Source organism: Haemorhous mexicanus, chromosome 1 (genome assembly GCF_027477595.1).
Source record: "Haemorhous mexicanus isolate bHaeMex1 chromosome 1, bHaeMex1.pri, whole genome shotgun sequence".
NCBI lineage: Eukaryota > Metazoa > Chordata > Aves > Passeriformes > Fringillidae > Haemorhous > Haemorhous mexicanus.
This window is the reverse complement of record NC_082341.1, coordinates 36536977-36550483: the sequence shown is the minus strand read 5'-3', so window position 1 is coordinate 36550483 and position 13507 is coordinate 36536977. Positions and strand designations below refer to the sequence as shown.

General features: G+C 43.1%; 1 protein-coding gene and 1 long non-coding RNA gene across 3 annotated transcripts in view; one reads left to right on the top strand and one right to left on the bottom strand.

Annotated features, from left to right (window-relative positions):
* Positions 1-4921: 4921 nt before the first annotated feature.
* Positions 4922-10907, bottom strand: LOC132327168 (uncharacterized). 2 transcript variants are annotated; one of them, XR_009486458.1, is made up of 3 exons: positions 10769-10907; positions 9530-9715; positions 4922-8895 (listed from the first exon to the last, which is right to left on the bottom strand). It is a non-coding gene; the product is annotated as an uncharacterized LOC132327168 (long non-coding RNA). The 2 variants fall into 2 exon arrangements; XR_009486457.1 differs by having other exon boundaries at positions 4922-9715.
* A 50-nt stretch (positions 10908-10957) lies between these two features.
* SATB1 (SATB homeobox 1) overlaps positions 10958-13507 on the top strand; it is a 91898-nt gene continuing 89348 nt past the window's right edge. Inside the window, exon 1 of the mRNA XM_059846020.1 lies at positions 10958-11094. The gene's annotated coding sequence lies outside the window, so the exon portion shown is untranslated. The remainder of the gene's footprint in view (positions 11095-13507) is intronic.

The window sequence follows — 13507 nt, the reverse complement described above, 5'->3', positions numbered from 1 at the left end:
AAAAATAAACAAGCTCTGCATCTGGCTTAGAAAATACCAAAGGAAAAATTTCTGTTTAGGCTAGAAACATGACTTGAAATCTCCATATTTCACACAGAGGTTATCAAAGCCCTCTTTTTCCTACTTCCGCAGGTCTAATAGTGATAGTGAGTGATTTAGGGGAAGACAGGGAGAATCTACAAGTCTACATGAGCAGTTCTGAGCTCATTTTCATCCAAACAAACTGACTTTGGACTGTTACATATATTTTATATTAAAAGCTGTGGTCTTTTTCTCAATTTTACTGCATGAGGTAAAATGCAAAGAATATACTCTATGAACTTAATAAATTCTTCAATTGCCGCTAAGGCCATTTTTTACTATGTGGGTATCAAAAGGTCCCTAGTGCAAAACAGACTTAAGCTCATTGATTATAAATAGTCCCATATAAATAAAACCAAAATTTGGCTCTGAACACCTCTAGCAGAAAACTCTGCTACTGTAATGAATATCTTAAATGTAATCTTTTTTCTTTTAATTAACATTCAAAAGAGAAAAGGAAGTTGGAAATCCAGATAAATCTGTTATGAGTCAATTAAGAATCTGGGATTAGCATATGCAATCAAGATGGGTGCAGCAAGATTTCATGGAAGAGTTCATGAGGAAGAAGCCAGGATGTATCATTTGCATGGGCGGCCTCCTTGGTTTGTGTTCTGCTCAACCTCAGTATTGTTGACTTGACTCACTGCATGAATATTGCCAAGCAGTAGCAAACCACGATTTCATTTTCCTGCTTGCACAGATGCAACTTACCTTGACATGCGGTTTTAAGAGACAAATATAAACTGTGACCAACTGTAGTGATACTTTTCTTCTTTCTGTAGATGTTCCTTTCAATAAAATCTCTTCCTAAACCTCAGTTGTTTGAATATCATTAGCAGATATTGTGTGCTGTCCTACCCTTTCCTTGATCTGATAAATGATATTGAATACCCCCTGGGACTAAAGTGGGATACTTCACACACAGGCCACCTGTGCAATGGAAGCCTTTAACAGGGTGTGATTGATTAGCAGACAATATAAAAGGAATTGATGAACTCACAGGAGTTGCTATCAGTCAAGCATTTATATTCTAAAGCCAATGTCCAACTACAAGAGAATGCAGCACTTTTTTTCTTTTGTTTTGTTTTTTTGTTTGTTTGTTTTGTTTTTTGCTTTGTTTTGTTTTATTTTGTATTTTTAGTAGCAAAAAGAAAAAATACATTACATTTATGGTGCAGAGCTTACAACCTTTCACATTTTAACCTTTTACATTTAAACCTTTCAACTGATTATTCTAGAATTCGGTCATCCGGGAGCATCTATGTATGTATGTATGTATGTATGTATGTATGTATGTATGTATGTATCTATCTATCTATCTATCTATCTATCTATCTATCTATCTATCTATCCATGATTTATATTTTCTACAAATAAACTGAAACTGTGAGTATCCTGGGACAAAAAGCAAATGTTTTTCTAGCTTCACCTTTCACAGAAAAAAGATTGCAAGCCTTTTAAAATATGATACTCAACAGTAATAAAAATAATTAAGTGTGTCTGTGTGATCTCAATTGTTTTGAAAAAGCTGTCCATAGCACTGCGGAACAATACAAATTTAGCACAGCTGCTGAAAGACAGTCACTACTGAACTCATTTTCAACATATGGTGTGATTTTTTGCTTGGATCTACAGATTGAGGGAGTTTGATGAAAACTAAACAATCGTTCATAAATCTCGAGCCTTGGTTACCATGGTTCACAGGAAGCCATACACCTAATGCCAGTTAAGGAAACTATTTGTTTTGCAATGACTATAACAAGATTATAGAATGTGAAATAAGAAAAAGTGAATTTCAGCCACCTGAAGCAGTGTTAGAAGATCATGCCTCCTTTCACTGATTTCACATTCAGTGGTTATGATAGGCTTTGGACAACACTGCTTTCCTTCCTATCGATCAAGACTTATGTTGATACTGGTGTAACACAAGATTTTATCCCTTCAGATTGAACAATGAAAATTACACTACATCACAAATGTGGTTTCCTAATTTGAAGTTTTTGAAAAAAAAATACAGTAGTGAGGGCTATGCGGTTTTTTAAAACATGCCGCACAATAAAGGTGGCAAGGCCCTAACAGTGCAGTGAAGACTGACCACTGTAATCATGGCAAACATAAGCCTTTTTTCCAGGAGAGAAACTTAAAAGTATTAAAAGAAACACATCTATGGGTTCTTCTTTGAATCATCATAGTCAATCTAAAAAGGAAAAAAAAAAAAAAAAGAGTAAGGAACCCTGCAATTCAGAAATGCTCTACATGGACTACATTTTTAGAGGGTGTAAATACATTAGAATATATCAATGTATATGAACAAATTAGGGTAAAAAGGTGTGTTCCAGAGGCTTCTGAGTGTGTGCACACTATTAAAATCTGTCTGAGATCTGTTTGGCGAAAGCAACAATTATATTTCTTATTAAAGAATATGCAATTACAGCCCTCTTAGCACTTCCTGCTTCCTTCAACAATGAAGACCTGTCTGCACTGCAGATTACAAAGTCCTCCACTGTTTCACTGGGTCACCAGACTAAACAGGCCAATCCACTTCCATGGCAATTTATTCCATATTTTCTCTTTTGGGCCAGCCAACTTCTTTTATAATAAAACTGGGCCTAGCTAAAGATTTACAGGACTGTCACCACAGGAGAGTTAGCCCCTGTAAAGTGGCATAGAATGCTGTTTAAATTTAAACACCAAAAACTTTTGTCAAGTCCCTAGTGTATCTGATCTCTCATCTATTATCTTTGAATTCTTCATCAGACATTGAAAAATATGATCTTCAGACTTCTCACGCTTCCACAAAAGTTACCACGGCCATAGAGCTGGTGCAAATGCTTTATATATTAAACTACTATTTTAGTTCACAGTATTTGTCTGTCATCAGAAAAACCAGAAAGTCTACAGTTCAGATTTCTCAGGATCATAAATGGTTTGATTAAACTGCAGATGTTAATTAAGACCCAAATCTGTATCTTCATGCATAGCCAGAATAACCAGCTTGCTAGCTAGGGAAAGCCCAAGATATTTAGAATATTCCATATTGTAGGATGTAGATCACAAGTGGAAGGGTTCCAGGACTGCTTTGTAACCTACTCTTCAGTTGTATCAAGCAGGTTTGGGGAAGGAAACACAGATGGGGCAGACTGTCTGAACTGTGCCCATACATCCTATATGGGGCAAAAGCAGTCAGCTATGCCATGGCAGAGGAAATCCATGCAATGGACTGCTGTCAAGTAGTTACCCTTTTTTGGAGGAATATATTGTCCCCTGATTTCGGAAGTTTTCAAATAGGCAAAATAAAACTATTTTTAAAGAAGAAATAGGCATCTTTAAATATTATCCCACTTCTCCTAGAGAAGGCCAAAATTTCAGTGGGTATTTCTATTTTAATTTAGATAAATTCCATAAACAGATAATTTTAACCTTGCATCCCACAGGACTCAAAACAAATATAAGTGTCTAGCCATGTTAGCCATTAGAGCTTCTAATGGGAAACACTTACAGAGAGAATTTTCATTATAAGTAATATGCAATCCAACAGTTTCCTGTGCTGTCCTTTGTGATGCAAAATAAAAATGGACCAGAAACTGTACCGAGAGAACAGTTCCTAGCAGATACCAAGTATTGCTGCTATTATGAAATAAACTGTTATTAATAATTAGATACTGATTTATATTGTTTATGGCCTAATCCTATAAAGCATCCTGGTGCTCCAACACTGCATTTTTTGTCCCACAGTTCCCTATCAGGTATCCAAAACCATGTTTTGAAAGCATGACTTTCCTGCAGCATACCAGGAGAGACACCTGGGTGGCCTGGAAAACAGCCAGTACAGCATGTCTTGACCTCCGCATAATACAACTGGAATTAACCAGGGAAAAAATGAGGTTTGTACCAAATCTACAATCCTGCCTCCTTCTAAAGCAAAGACTCTACCTGAGGGTTACCTCCAAAGACAGGGCTCTACCCAGGGCTGTCTGAGAGATGCCTCCATCCACTCAGTATCTACACCCTCGTTCTTTTTATGAAAATAGGTCCCTGTGATCTTTCCTTCAAAACTTATGTTTTATTAAAACATAGCTGGAGGAGAAGCTGGCTTCCCATCTCCCTCTATATAACAACTCTGTGATTAGAGCACTAATGCAATCATGGGATTCATCTCTGCTGCCCTGAAAGGCCCCAATTTACAACTCCTCTCACCCCAGGGAGGACTCTGACCACCAGGCTGATGGTTATTTTAAAAGAGGCAGTCTCGACCCTTGTGCTGAAACAGTGCCCTTGAGCACAAACGAATTCAAGATTCCTTAGATCATAATCTTATGTTTAGTTTATTCCCAGGGCTGGGGCACACACTAAGTTTTCTCGGTATTATTTTTGTCTTCACTATGTTAAATTGTTGTGAAATACATACAACATCCCCCTAAAAAAATTAAAAACAAAACTAAAAATCAGAGTAAAAATAAAAATAATTCTGGGATTAAGTCCCATTATTACCACAGTGACCCTGCTGCATTTTGTCAAGAATGCAGTCATGTCAGGGAGTTTGGGCACACTCCACGAGTAACCAGGAGGCCAAGCTGACCAAGACACTCAAGCAGAAGAATATTGCAGGTCTAGAGGACTTGGGTGGGTATGGAGAGTCCTGAATGGCCTTATAGGAGTTACAGGTGGAAAAGGAGCTAACTCTAAGGCAAACCCAGTGTTTTGAGGTTTAGACAACTTCTTAGAAAAGGTTCTGTGAATCACGGCTGTTTGTTCACATGTTTGAATTCCACCTGATTCCCACATTTCAACCCATCCAGATCCTTTTATTGATGGAAACACAAGTATTGACAGAGACATCTTTGTGCTCAACAAAATATCTTTTTATTTAGGAAAAAAAACAGCAGCAGTTATTGAAAATTATTAACATTGAAAGCATTGAGGGGTTACCTTCACAGCATAATGCCTGTCTTAGTTCATCTGACAGACTGATTATTCAAAGTCTGGTGCACCTATGGTTGAGAATCATATTGCAAGGCTTAGGGCTTGACACTAAAACTGCCCTGTCTGTCCACAGGAAGAGTTATGCTAAATCCTGTTTTCGCTTCACATTATTCCTGAGGTGAAAATATAATTTTGCAGAAGTAAAATGTTTATTTTGACATTGTGACTGATGTCCTCTACTCTGTGACGAGAAACATTAATAAAAGGCCTTACTAACTAGACGCTGTAAACTCCAGACCAAAGACATGTTTCTCTGAAACTTCCTTGTTCTGGGCACATTCTGTTTAGGCCTTTACAAAATCTCTGCATTTCTAGAAACCAAGTGTACTTTCATCTCTTAACAGCACAGTAGTGAGGCATTTATATTATCCCCTATAGCAGGAAAAGCTTTTTCACTAGATTCAACAAGAATACAAGAAAAAAAGCTAAATTTGCCCTATTTCTTCTGGGTTTGTAAAACTATTTACTAAGATCTAGTGGCACACCTTGTAATTCCTAGTTAGGTATTCAAAATTGCAACATGACTACAAGTTAAATATAATTTGTGAAATATATGCCATATTTGATAAAAAATGCATGTAGTCAGAATCATATGATGATTTAATTTGCATAGATGTAAAACCGGAATTTATTATACACAACCTATATTCATAAAAGTAGACAGTCACCTGGTTTCTCTTCACTGGTTTAATCTGGCAGCCTCTCAATACAGGCAACAGAATTTTTAAAAGCAGCCAAGACAAACCAGACACCAAGTGGAAGGAGAAAAGAACAGACAATGTGCAGGAAAAGTGGTTCACACAAATATTAATATATCTCCTTCAATCCTTAAAAAAATTATACTTTTAGACTGATGGAAGAGGGAGATGGCAACCAGGCAAAACAGAACTGAGTCTGACATCACTGATGCACCTGCAAAAAGTTGTTCTTTTTCAAAAAGAAAAGTTTTATGAGGAAATCTACAGGATGCACTTTACTTTTTTAGGCAATCCAAAGATCTCCTGTAACGGAGATGTGGAGCAGAAAGCTGTTACCATCTTGGAGAGAGGCCGAATGGAACTGAGATACTGTGCAGCATAAGGGCCTGGAAACATGGGCCTTCACTGTATGATTGGAGAGAACTTAAGCCAGTCTGGAGACAGACAGATGAATATGCTATTATTGACATGATGCCCACTTCAGTAAAGAAATTTTTAGAACAGACACTCAAGTAGCAAGGTGATATAGGCCTGAGCTCGAGAGATTGGTGTCTAACCAACAAAGAGTAGAATAACCAACAGACTGCAGAAATGCACCAAAGACATATTCAGAAAAAGACATCTGACTGTCTTCCACTGAGCTACTTACAAGATGAAACATCAGAAAAGGTTGTGGCACAGCTGGTAATGGCCACTTGCATTTAAGAAATGCACAGAAGGCTACTTCAGCATGGTTGTATCTGTCGATTACCATTTTCATCTACAGCAGATAACATTTATAACTGGTTAGAACACAGTTCAAACCAAGTTTTAACATTTCACAAGCTGCTGAGACATCCATGTGTATTCCATGCCAATATGAAGGTTTCTTTACTAGGTTTCACAAATAATAGCATATAAATAGTTTTCAAAATGTAGGCTGGAGTTTTTGTATGTTAAGAAGGAAAAAAATACCCAAATGTTATTTTCAGTTTCTGATGTGCTCAGCTTAAGCAAACCATGATGAAAGCAAGCAATTACAAAGAATGATAGGTGGCATGTGGTGATTTTCACTGATATAGCATTATCCACACACTACAAGCTGGAAATAAACCATACTTGATAATGTACATATAACTTAAGAACGACACAAGAATCTGAGCACTACTGAGAGTTCTGTTGCTCATCTGTAATTTCAGGCAGAAGATGGCCTTCTCTGTCAACCATGGGTCAACATAACTCTCAAGTAGGCACACGTTCCTACAGTGTTTCTTCTTGATAATGAACATTTCATTTCAAGCCCCAGATAATATCAGATACAGAAAAAAGCCCACATATGTATGTATTTGGTTCCTGGATCCATGTGGATGCTTTTAACCCCACTCTACTCCTTGCTGAACTTCACTTTCCACCCCTCTGTACTCATGTCTAAACATAAAGGTATTTACATGTCTGAAAGGAACTGGAAAGCAACTGTGATATTTCCCAGAGGATTTTAAAGCTCTTCTCACACAAAAGCAACACATCATTATGTCACAGTAGCACTTCAATAAGGGGCACCTCAGGAAGGGCCTCTGACATGGTTATGATTAGCAGATTCATCACTTTCACTACTTCACTTGTAAAAGAAAGACTGAGACAGAAATATTTTCAGTTAGTATTATCCTTCCCTGGAATCAGTTATGTCTGTAGGCCTTATAGAATGTGCCATCAGTAAGACGGTCTTTGGATAAATGTACTTTTATGCACTCCTGGAAGTACCTAAAACTGATGGGTCTTTGAAATTTGTGTGTATCTGTTGTTCCTTGGCAGGTTCTAAATCCACAAATTCATGAGTGGCTTATTGTGATTCATATGCCACTTTCATTTTTGGCAGGTAATGCTAATGGTATTGGAGAATGACTATTTGAATGAGATCTGCACCCACTTCCCTCAAATCAGGACTCTAAAAATGCTCAGAAAGGAGCTGTCAGCATAAATAAAAAAAATAATTTAAAAAGAATGTGAACACTTATTCTGTATAGGGTTTCAACTGCACAATTCCAGGCACCAGGGATGAGCAGGATGAATAGGACTTTCTATAGCTCCTGTAGAAGGCTGGGCAAGCAAACATCTGGGGCAGGGGGGAATTGAGGAAGAAGAAATACCTACATGTCAGTAACAGGAAAGTTATATTGTACACTTGGTTTTTAGGCATGCCATCTGTGCTCAGTCATACCAAATAGCTTTGATGACATGCCACAGCTAAAGGGCAGGCAATATGTGTCTTGCTTCAGTGACATGAATGACACAACTTGGTTAAAACTCACTGCTTAATGATATAAATCGTAACTCTCAAACACAGTATATGGTTGTCCCATATATTTTTCAGTGTTTAGACTCATCCTAGGTATTTTGATACTGAAAGCACTGAAGGAGCATTATGGTGAAAACAGTGCACACTAGGTAAGCAAGAGCGCCTTATCTACACTAATCCTGGACTTCCCATCATAGTTTGTTGGTTTGTAACAATATCATAACATTCAACTAATATTGTTTACAGTAGCCTAATAACAAGCAATTCTATTCCCATTACTGCTCACAGTCTGGTATTAAATATTTGTTTCCAAAGTAAACTGCCTGATGTAGTTGAAAAGTATTACCATACTTTTTTTCTTTTTAAGCTGAATAAACCTTATCTTTTAAAAACAAAATGTGACTTTAAAAAAGTGTATATTTTGACTAATATACAAAGTTGATGAAAAATAAGGTTTATGTTACATTTCTATTTTAAGGAAGGATTTTCCATAGTGCATTTGAGGATCTTTAAGAGGGAGCTTGATCTAAACTCAGTTCCAGTTCTGGATCTGGTCTCAAATCCATGTGTAGCCTCAGGCAAATGTGTTAATTTTCCTGTTTCAGTTTCCCTGCCTTTAAAGTGGGGATAACGTGACTAACCCAAATAGCTTAGCTGCAATTTGTAGCAATGAGTAACTTGATTATTAGATTTCTGAGACATGAAACACGATTATTATTAGGGCTTACTGACCAGCCAGTAAGAAATGTGATACAAATAAAGGAGATGGGTCTTTGACAATAGAAGGATGTAGGTTAGTCAGTCAGTCGGTCAGAGTAGCTCTGCAAGGAGACAACTCCAGGGAGTGGAGAGTTGGACCTATAAAAGAGAGAATGATCCCTTTGTACTGATCTCCTATTTATTACCCCATGGTATCAAAAGACCATAAAAAGCTAAGTCCTCTCTGAGAAATGAATAGGTCCAAAGCACTACAACAAATCAGCTGCAGGCAAATAAATTTTTATCTGTGTAAGTGAGCTCAATGTTATTTTCTAGTGGAAATGTCAGAATTGATTAAAGACCTAGCATTTCTATTTAAAATGAGAGAGTAGAGGATGATACCTTTTAAACTGAGAAAAAGTCAGAGGACTGATAACATGGAGATAAAGGGGTGAATTAATTTCTGGTGTTGTTGAAGTAATTTGGTATTCAACATATTGAGTCCAAATTTGCACCACTGTACCTAGTATAAATAGTAGAGCCTTTTAATAACTGTGACAAAAATACTCTCCCCACTGGCAAGGTCAATATTATTAATTGCTATTCCTATTATTAACCTTTGGGCTTGTGTATCCTCCATGGATTAATGATTATTCAATAACTGAGCTACAAGGTTAACTTACTAATAGCAATTAATAGAAGGACATACTGCTGGCTAACTAGGAAAAGCAATGACAAATCAACTTCTTGGCCTTGGTCTTGTTTCATGCAAAGGTGCCTATGGGAATTGTACCTGTCAGCTCCCAAAGCTGAAAGAGAAAATCTGCCTCAAAGTCGAGACAAATAAAAAACGGAGATCGGGCTGACATCCGGGGTCCCCTCTCTCGTCAGTCTCCTAGGGAATAAGAAACAGCCTCGGCTTTCAGGGAAACCTGCGTTCATTGCCAGGGTCATTCTCCAGGAACTCCACTTCCAAATCCTGCATCAGTGAAGAGGGGACACAAGGTCTTAAAAACGAAAAAAAAAAAAAAAAAGGGAGAGAAAAGTACTTCCCCTAGGAGAAGTTTCATGAATAAAGGCAATTCTCAAACAGCGTTACGGAGGAGCACGTGGTGCCAGGTGAAACACCGGGCAGGAGGACCACAGCGATGCGGGACTCGGCCCCGCTCCCGGCCCGACGGGGCAGCGGAACTGCCGGCAGGCAGAGGCCTCCGGGGAATGCCTGCCCGCACCCGGGCATCCCCAACCCGCGGAGACCGCCAGCGCGGTAGCGGAGCTTCTCTCCCTCAGCCACCTCAAATCGCGGGTGGCCGAGGAGCGCTGCCTGCCCGAAAGGGGCTGCCGCCGGCGCTTTGGGAGTAGCGGCTCGGGGCGGCCAGAGGGCGCGGGGACAGCTGTGGAAATAAAGGAGCGGGGGAAGGATGGAGAGAAGGGGGAAGAGGGGGGCGGGGGCGCGGTGCTAGGGAAGGCAATGCGGGGACGGTGGAGGGTTTCGACCCGAGTTCCGGGGAGAAGAGGGACACGGCAGGCATGGACACACGCACACCACCATCCCCCTGGCATTTCCACCAAGTCAGCCCCACCGCCCCGCGGGGCCGGGAGCCGCTGGAGGGAAGGAGCCGCCGCACACACACACACACACACACACACACACATACACGCCACCGCTGCGCTCCAGCCGCCGCTCGCTTCTCCCCCCCTCCCACCGCCGCCGCGCAGGCAGGAGGCAGCGGCCGCGGAGCAGAGCGGGCGGCGCAGGGCTCGGAGACCCCGGCCCCAGTCGGACCGGCCTCCAGCGGCCGCGCTGCCCCGACGGCACCGCCGCCCCCTCCCCGGGGGCAGCGTGCACCTCCCCGCCTGGAGGGGCTGTGCGAGGCAGCGGGCGGGGGGAGCGCGGGCACACACACACACACACACTCACACACATATACACACGCACACACTCCCACACTCACACACATATACACACACACACGCAGGCACACCCGCACAGACACACGCAGGCAGAGGCAGGGCTGCCCCACGCCGGTACCTTGCTGCCCTGGTGTTTTCCGTCCGGGCTCCTCCTTGCTGAGGCAGCTCGGGAGCGGAGCCGAGCGGGCGGGTGCGTGTGCGTGTGTGTGTGTGTGCGTGCGTGCATGCGTGTGCCTCTGTGTGTGTCTGTGTGTGTGTGCGTGTGTGTGTGTGCGAGAGCGAGCGAGAGAGACTCTCCCCCCTCCCCCTCCTCCTCCTCGCTCTCCTTCCTTTAAACGCCCACTCCTGATGGGTGAAAAGACAACTTGAACTTCAGTGCAATTAACTTCGCCGGCGCCTCGGAAGCCGGAGGTGTCGCCGGCCTCGCCCGCCGCGCTCCCATGAGTGAGTCGGTCCCGCTCCTTCGGCGTCTCTCCTCGGGGACGTGGGGGACGGGGGGGACAGAGCCGTGCCGGGGGCACCCGCCGCGGCGATTTACCCGGCCGTGCCGGCCCGGGAGGGCGGGCGGGAGGGAGGCGCGGGGCGGGTGGCTGCGCTCGGCGCTGCCGCTGCCGGAGCCTCCCGGCCGGCACGGGCTCACACCTGCCGCCGCGCCGCTGCCGGTCGCCGGCCCCGCTCCGCTCCGCTCCCTCGCCCGCTGCCGCCTCACCTGCCGCCGGCACGGGGGGAGCGGGGGGAGGTGGGGGTGGGGGCAGAGGGAAAAAACCCAGAAGTTTGGCAAAGTTCTTACCCAGCGCCGCGCGCCTCCCGGCAGCGGCGGGCGCGGGGCGGCGGCGCCCCCGACGGCGCGGGGCGAAGCGGCGGGGCCGGGGGTCGCGGGCAGGGGGGATGGGGGGGTCGCGGGGTGGCGCTTTCGCGGGGCGCGGGGGTTGCGGCCGAGCGGCGGCGGCTGCCCCAGCCGGGGGCGCGCCCGTGGCGGTGGGTGGCACGTCCCCCCGCCCGCGGCACGACCCGGCGCTGCCGCTGTCATGGGGAGCAGTGCCAGGAGCTCGTCTGTGTGCTCCAGTATTTACTTTTGATTTTTCCGCTCCGTCTCCGAACCCGCCACCCGAGGTTTTGCTAAATCCTCGCCCCTTTGTCGCCGTGTACGCCGGCTGCCGGGGGGAGCGCTCCTGACAGGCACCTGCCCGACCCGGAGTTTCCCTCTGCCAGTCTCCAGCTTTTTCTGACTGCGAGAGAAACTTCGCTACAATCTAAGTTTTCTGAAACACTTTGCACCAGCTCCTAAACTGAAATGAGTTTAAACTGAGAAAAGCTCTCCGCTGGTTTTAGTCCGTGCAAATGAGCGCAGCGCTTCTGCGAAAATAATTCACAAATTCAGATGCAGAGACTCCAGGGCGTGTGATCTGGAGGTGCCCTTTCATCCTGGTCTGTGCTACTTGGGTGGGAGTTAGCAGCGGCCCCTTATTTCTACTTTATATTATTTTGGTACAGCGCATTCATATATTTGTCTGCTGTAGTCTGCTGGCAAACATTAGCATTCAAGCTTACATTTTTGACAAATGTGCAGACAGGAATAGCATGAATAGGCATCTTAAATATTAACAACCTAAGCATCTGTTGTGAAACAAATTTAATATATTTACTCTGTTTTTCTCACATTGTTAGGAAAGGTTACAATAAGTGTAAAATTTCAGCTGTAGTTAGCACAAGGAATGCTTGGATATTTCACTATCTGTTCAAGCATTTAACACAATCACCAGATAGAAATGTGTCAAATCAGGCGCACTATTCAAAAACAACTTGAAACTGTAAGCGTAGAGTGTATAGACATGAATATAGCATGTTCTCTGCAATTTCTATCTTCTAATTACTCTTCAGCACTATTTGCAGAATTTGAGAATGCTCTTTCCAGTCCCGTACTCCTATATGGTCTTTAATATGTTTATACATACACACACTCATTTTCTAATTCACTTCCTATTTGAGATTGTTATTGGTATTACCTTGCTTTTCGAGTTAAAGCAATGGTTTTGCGAGGAAATGTGAAATAACGTAGAGTAGGTAAAAAAATGAGCAGGCAGAAAATGCAACGTGTTCACATATAAGCATGCGTCGGAACAGATAGTGCACAAACATAATAAGGCAATAGAAGAGAAATTAAAATCCTTGGCTAGTATGCTATGTATGCCCACTCTTCAGTACAGCTAGTGGAAAAGAAACAACTGACTCCAAGGAATTCCTCTGTCCCTGTAATAAAACTGTTCAGAGTAGAACAAGAGCACAGAAGAGCAAAGCTTCCAAAAAGGCTTTTAGAGTTATTTCAGGAATCAGTGCATTCCTTCCCTTTTTCCCACAAGTTCAAATATGTAATAAATAAGTCCTTTGTATGCAAAATAGTTTACTGGAACAAAAAACATTTAAATGAAATGCTTTTTGTGCATGAATTTTGAAAAACTGGCCATTTCCTTTTTATATTCTTTGTACTTGATACTTTAAATAGCAAAGTAACTCTCGCAGTTTCCCCTCTCATGCTATTTTAGCGACTCGTGTGAATCCTAACCTGCTGCTGTGCTCCCGAGGAAGCAGTGTGAAGCAGAGTCGATCTGTAACTCACTGATGGGACAAAGTGCTTTGGCAGTATCAGAAGCAGAGAGAGGCTGCCACACCAGCCCCAGCTTGTGCACGAGCAGGGCACCTCTCTGGTTTGCAGCATAGGCCCAGCGGGTCAGCGGATGAGCACCTGCCCTCTGTGGCTGTGCTTCCCAAGGCAGCGCCAGCCCTGCCTGCAGCCCTGCCAGCATCCCACAGGCACCAAACACCACGTTCAGCCCTGTTGGGGACGTGGGCACATCCA